Consider the following 7,034-nt stretch of genomic DNA (forward strand, 5'->3'; position numbering starts at 1 on the left):
TTGCCTGAGCTCTTTCAGCTTATATGTGGGAAGGCAGGAAGTGAAACTCAACGCCTCCTGGTACCAAAGCAAGACCACTCAAACCAGGAAACTGATAGCTCTTCCAACAACCTGGTTATTGGAACAGGACAGGTGGTCATGGCTCCAGCTGCAACAAATAGAGCCACTCCATCCCAATTTTGCACACACTCCATCATCAAAAACAGACTTACTCTGGTCCAGATGTAACTCAAGCACTGTACTTTTTTGGCTAGTCTCATCTTGATTTCCTTTTGTTTTGCTTTTTCCTTCTGATATCTGTTGCATAGCTGTATCTGTGTCATGCGTAGCTCCTGGATGAATCTCTTTGCAGCACCTAGCACTGTGTTATAACCTAGTAATAAATAAGTGGTGGTAGTGCTACCTGGCTGACTGGACACCAAGCAATAAAGATGCCCATGCTTCTCCACTCAGAGCAGCTGATACCCCTTGAAATACAGCTCAGAAGACAAAGATGGAAAAGGAGAATAGCAGACAGATGTTGGTTACCTACTCTCCCTTCTCTCCCCAATCCTTGTCACTGGGCAAGAGCCTCTTCCTTCCAGGCAGACAGGACCAGTGAGGTACAACAAACCCCCTCCTGTCCCAACCAGAAAAGCTTCTCACATTGTCTGTAATCCACATGAAACTCTCTCAACTCACCTCTATGTTTTCAGAGGGGCGGCAGAAGGACATCCTAAACCCCTACCAGGTAGGCAGTTACAGGCAGGAGCCTGAGCCAGAAGCACTGTGAATGGAGACCTCCTTCCCTCACTTAATGGCCGTGTGATCTGAGACAGTTCACTCAGTTTACGTTTCCTCATCTGTAGAACGGGGATCACAGTAAAACTCATGGCCTACAGTTGTTTTGAGGATGAAATGAGATGACACATTTAAAGTGCTAACACCTAGAAAGTAGAATGGTGGTTGCCAGAGGTTGGGGGAGGGAGGAAGGGGGAGTCATTGTTGATGGGCACAGAGTTTCAGTTTGAGAAGATGATTAAAAAGTGCTAGAGATGGATTGTGGTGATAGCTGCGTAACAGCATGAATGTACTTAATTCCAGTGAACTGTATACTTCAAAATGGTTTAAATGGGGAAGTTTATGTTGTATATATTTTATCACAGATTTTTTAAGTGCTCATCACTGTATGACATTTAAAAAAAAAATGAGGCCTCCTAGATGTTCCTCCAACATATGAAGCTCATTCTACTCCAGTGATTTGCTGTGCCCTCTGCCTGGAATCCTTACCCCCATTATTCCCAAGGCTCCTCCTTCCTTTTGCTCAGGGACCTGCACAAGAGTCACCTCCACAGAGAAGTCTTCCCAGATCAACCTATCTAAAGTAGCACCTCCCATCATTGATGTGCCCCTGGCTCTGTTGTGAAATGTGGGGTTTTTTTTGTTTGGTTGGTGTTTTGTTTTGTTTTGTTTAGAATTTTTCTTTTCTTGCTCTGCCACCCAGGCTGGAGTGCAGTGGTGCAATCACGGCTCACTGCAGCCTTGACCTCCTGGGCTCAGGCAATCCTCCTGCCTCAGCCTCTCACGTAACTGGGACCACAGGTGCATGCAACCATACCTGTTGGAGACCAGCCTCAACACCACCCATACGGTACCCAAAGTCCGGTGGCGACGAAGGAATGAGAAGATACAGGTTAAGAGCGCATAAAGAGTGTGGGCCAGGGGGACAATTGTAAAATGCAGGCTGTAAAAGGCTCAGAGCTCTGGTCTCCGCACTATTTATTGAGTACAGTCACTTAGAACTAAGAAGCAGATGTTGAGGGCGAAACAGTGAAAGGGAGGCAGTGCGTCATACGTGTAATCTATAGCAGTGGTGGTTTAAATGAATCTCCTTTGTGCTCAAACAGTGTATCTTTAACTTATTGGAGAGTAGTTAGTGGGAGTGGGTTTAACTAGCAGCCTGTACATCTGGCCACATTCTAATGTTTCAAAGGAGGGTCTTTTTTCTTGAACACAGTGTTTATGGATAAAAGAGCAAGTCTTGCTCAGAGCATGGGAACATAATGGCGATAAGAAGGCTTTCCTCCTCAGAGGCCTCTTGTGGCTTTTCACAACCTACTGTCCCATATTTTTACAGCCAGTTTATAAGGCACCCCATAAGCCTTTCCCCCAACATATACCCAGCTAATTTTTGTGTGTGTATGTAGAGACGGGGGTCTCTCTATGTTGCCCAGGCTGGTCTCGAACTGCTGGGCTCAAGTGATCCGCCCACCTCGGCCTCCCAAAGTGCTGGGATTATAGGCATGAGCCACCATGTCCTGCCTGAATTGGATTTCTGAATGGCATGTATCACTACCTGATACTGTGCGATATATTTATGACTTCTCCCATTCCAGAATATAAGCTCCATAAGGGCAGGGACTTTATTGTCATGTTCTCTGCTGACCCCCAATATCTAGAACAGTGCCTGGAGCTTAGTGCTCAGTAAGCACTGTGCATGGAGTGAAAATAAAGCTTAGCTATCATCACTGTCATTCTACAGCGGGGATGGGAACTCTCGACCCACACCTAGCACCAACAGGCTCGCTGGGGTGTGGCAGCCACTGGGAGGCAGGAGGGTTAAGCACATGGGAAACACTCAGGCAGGGTAAGGCACCAGAATTGGAAAGAGAACGAAGGTTGACCTGAATTAAAGTGCCGCAATTTTAAATTTCTGGTTTGACCGAGTCCATGTTTGTTTTAAGTGTTCAGGCCCTTTTATGGACTAGTAAATGGCTTTCCAAGGACAGCGCCACCAGCCAGGAAGGGGGTTGTGTATACACTGATCAGGCTTTCTCTAAGCTGTGGGCGTGGACAGAGACCATAGCGAAAGCCCGTCCTCCTTGGAGGAGTGAAAGTGAGCAAACACTCAGAACTGCTGTGGGTCTGGCTGGAGCGAGGGGGCAGGACCAGGAAGGAAGGAAAAAGAAAAAGAGTGGAGGAGGGTTGAGAGCTAGCAGGGCAGTTCTGAGCCACTGGAGATACAGGGCAAGTTTGCATTTGCGCTAAGTTAAGGCAGCTGGGCCAGGGGACATTGAGACCCTGAACAGGGTTTCCCTAGAGGAAAAGGCATGTGCACAGGGCATGTGCATCTGGCAATTGAGGCTTAAAACACTTAAAATCTTCAAAAGACTTCCCTGAAAAAGCTTTAAAGACAGATAACACAGCTGTCCTCTCTTGCCCATTTCCATATTTTACCATGTCCCTCTTTACAGCCAATAGAAATATCTTGCTTTAAGTATTTTGGGAGTGATGTGTAGATGTGTATAAGGGGAAGTAAATCCCATATTTTAGTTAATGCAGAGAAGGTTGGTTCAAGGATGGATATAATGCTATAAATAAAGTTATTTAAGTGTCCAGCTTTAAATCTGATACATCAGCATCTCCTACTTTTAACTTTCAGCATGACCATATTAATTACAATCACTGTCATTTTTGAGACTTTGTTCATGCCAGGTACTGTGCTAGGCACCTTGCATAGATTATATAATTATTACAATAATCTCTCAAAATAGGTATTATTCTCCCTCACTTTATATAGGAAGAAACTAGGGCTCGAAGAAGTTAAATACATTTCTACAGCTGGTAAGTGGTAAATCTAGGATTTGAACTAGAACTGTCTATCTGAAAAGCTGTGTTATAAGACAAAATCACCCACCACCTAGCCTGGTGCCTGGCCCATAATATATGTCCAAAATATTTAGTTTGGGATGACCTGAATTAACTCATTTTCATGATACCATATTCACTGAGTGCATACTCTATTTAAGGTGCTTTACAGGCAGCGCTTCATTTAATTGTCTCAACAGGTCAGCGGGGAGGAATTATCTCCACTTTATACAGGGGTACACTGAGCATCTGGGAAGTTCAAGAACTTGTGTGAGATGCCACAACTAGTAACTGGCAAATACAGGATAAGAAGCTAAGTCTGTCTGACTCCAAGTGGTGGATCTTCTCCTTTACCCACCTCTTTCTGTGTTCTCTCAGTCTTGGAAAAGACATCAATGGTCACTTTGCCTCTGATGAGTTCCCCCAGGGCCTGGTACACCTCTGATGGAATTTCATTGCCATAAAACTTTTTTCTTTTTCCTTAATGTCTGTGAAATCTGCCTTGGTATAAATATCTAATAGTAATGCCTTAAACCAAAGCATTGTGTTGGTGTAAGAAACACTTTCACGTACATTGTTTAATTTTTCACCATAACCATGTGCCATCACCACATCACCATTTTACAGATGTGGAAGCAGGTATGTGGCCAGGGGATGACCCGACTGCAAGTTCAGCACAGGCTCCTTCCACGACACCAGGCTGCCCTAAGTACAAAGTCCAGTTCAAACTGGGGAGTGTGAGATAAGAGATGGGGAAGAGGGATAGAGGTGAGTCAGAAACAGTCTTCCTCCATTTCTTGACCACCTTAGAAACCACCTCCCTCACCTACCCCATGCCTCAGTGACCCTCTTGTGTTTGAACTCAAACCTGATTTACTAACCTCTTAAAGTGGAAGGGAAACAGCATGTCCTGGTACAGGGTAATTGATCAGAACAGTAAAAGTGCCTTAGGTTGCTGCAAAGGGGCTGTCCTGTCTTGGTCCTCTTTGTATTTCCCTATACCCTCTAACTAAGGGACACCCAACTTCTTGGCCCAGAAGTCATGCCCAGTACCTCTGATGACTGACAGGACTTTGGGAGGAATCTGCGTTTCTCTCTAGACTAAGCCAGATCCCAGTGCTTGGGTCAAGTGGAGCTGGAGACAGTGGAACCCTCTTAGAACCCCAGCAACAGTCAACTTTCGGGAGGTGGTGCTGAGAAGAGAGTCCTCACACAGTTCTGGGTCAGCCAGGATGGTATTTCCCCAGGACAACTGTGGGCTGGAAGAGGATTATGTCACTACCTGGCATTTTTCTAAACCCAAGCAGGGCTTTAGAATACCCAAAGCCATCCCAGGATTCAGGATCTGTCTCAGGACAGCAGGAACCTAGCAGAGAAGCCCAGGTCTGGGGTCTGCAGCTAACAGCCCCCAGATTGCCTTCAGTCCACTTCTAGTTACCCCCCTAAGCAGCAGCCTCTCCATCCCCTTGAAATGTCCAGGACCAATGGGACAGAATCCTGCAAGAGAGAACCATGGAGAGAATGGTGAGGGCTCTGATGCCTCCCAAGTGGAAAAAAACACACACTTCCGGATCTGCTGACAACTTAAAACCAAGAAGGTGCACTTCAAAGAGTGGTCACTGGGTGTCACCACTGCTTCTAAAGCAAGTGCCCTCATCTGTGAGCTAACGTTGAAGATTGCTGGGGAGAGAAATTCCTTCTTGGAGCCTCTGTTTACAGGCCTGACATCTTCTGTGCTTCCCTTGAGCTCCATGCCATTCTCACTCCTCTCACCCTCTGGTCCTACCATCTGGCCTGGATCACATAGGCCACCACGGAGTTGCTCTCTTGCTCTTCTCTCCTTCCCAGCTCTCTTGGCAGAACCCAAACTCCGTGTTCTCCATGCTGGCACTGGAGCACATAGTTAGGGAAAGTCACCCAAGACTGGCTTTGCTTTTGATTCATGATCACAAATCTCAAACAGGCACTTATTCCTAGTCATCCATCTGTCCGTAAGTGTCCAACTCTCACTTACTCCCTCAAACAACTTCATATCTAATCTTTAAACCTCCTATGCCCCTATTCTGCTTTACTTGTACCATTTAGAAAAGAAAAAAGAAATAGGTATCAACTCCATGTTTTCATCACCAAACATCTAAACCTTCCAAAATTTGTATCTATCTTCTCTTTCACCTCTACTCTGTATCTCATCTCCCTTTACTTTCTCAAGGTCCTTTGGCTTTCTCTACTTTCTTCTGGATTAATATCTCCCTCTATCCTAGAGAATTCCCACCAATGAACAATTAAAATCTAGTATCCCTCATCTTAAAAATCTCTATATACCAAGTGACTCTCCAGTTACCAGCCTGTGTCTCTCTTCTCTTTCAAACTAGATTTCACCTTTCATCTCAACACCATAAGAAAAAAAAAAGCTGTCTCTACTAACTACCTCCCGTTCTCTCTTCAACCTGCTCAAATCTCGCTGATACCCACTGTGCTCCACTGAGTTGACTTCTCAAGATCACCATGACCCCCATGTCACCAAATGGACATAAATATCCTCACATTCCCACCAGGATTGTGAACACCAGTCTGACCATGTTCTCCCTCTTGGCTTCCATGACACCACCCTCTCCTGATTTTCTTAGATTTATCCTTGGTTTCCTTTGTTGGCTCCTCCACTATCTGATTTTAAATATTAGAATTTTTCAGTCTTTTTCCTGGATAGTTTTCTCTTTTCCTTTTTTACCCCATCTTCCTGGGTAATCTCATCCATTCCTGCTGATCTATACATTGCCTTTTGATGCTGATGGCTCCCAGATTTGTATTTTGGGCCCAGTCCTATCTATTTCACGTCTTCACTTGCAGGTTTCATAGGTATTTCACAATGAGCATGTCCAGAATGGAATTCTCAATTTCTTCCTCTCCCCAAAACACCTCTCCTGTGTTTAGTCTTCTCCATCTCTGTAGATTGCATGGCTGTTTCCCACAATGCCCAAGCTCCAAACCTAGGAATCAGCACTTTTTTCTACACGCTCATATTCATTCCATGAGCACGTTCTATTCTCTCCCCAAAATTCATTTCAAATTTCTCACTTCTCTCCATTTTCACACTCAACTGGATCACCATCACCTTTCTACGAAACTGACATGGAACATTTCTAAATAATCTTCTCATTTCCACACTTCGTGATCCATTATTGACACAGCGGCAACAGAGGTCTAAAAACTAAGTCAGTGATGGGGCCATTCTGTATCTTAATCTGGTATACATATGTAGAACTTTGTGGTGTGCTTAAGGTTTGTACACTTTACTGTAGGTTGTATCTCAACTAAAAACAACAACAACAAAACAAAATAAAGCCAGGTACATTGGTACATGCCTATAATCCAGGCTACTTGGGAGGTCAAGGCAGAAGGATGGCTTG

Source organism: Pan troglodytes, chromosome 19 (genome assembly GCF_028858775.2).
Source record: "Pan troglodytes isolate AG18354 chromosome 19, NHGRI_mPanTro3-v2.0_pri, whole genome shotgun sequence".
Classification (NCBI taxonomy): domain Eukaryota; kingdom Metazoa; phylum Chordata; class Mammalia; order Primates; family Hominidae; genus Pan; species Pan troglodytes.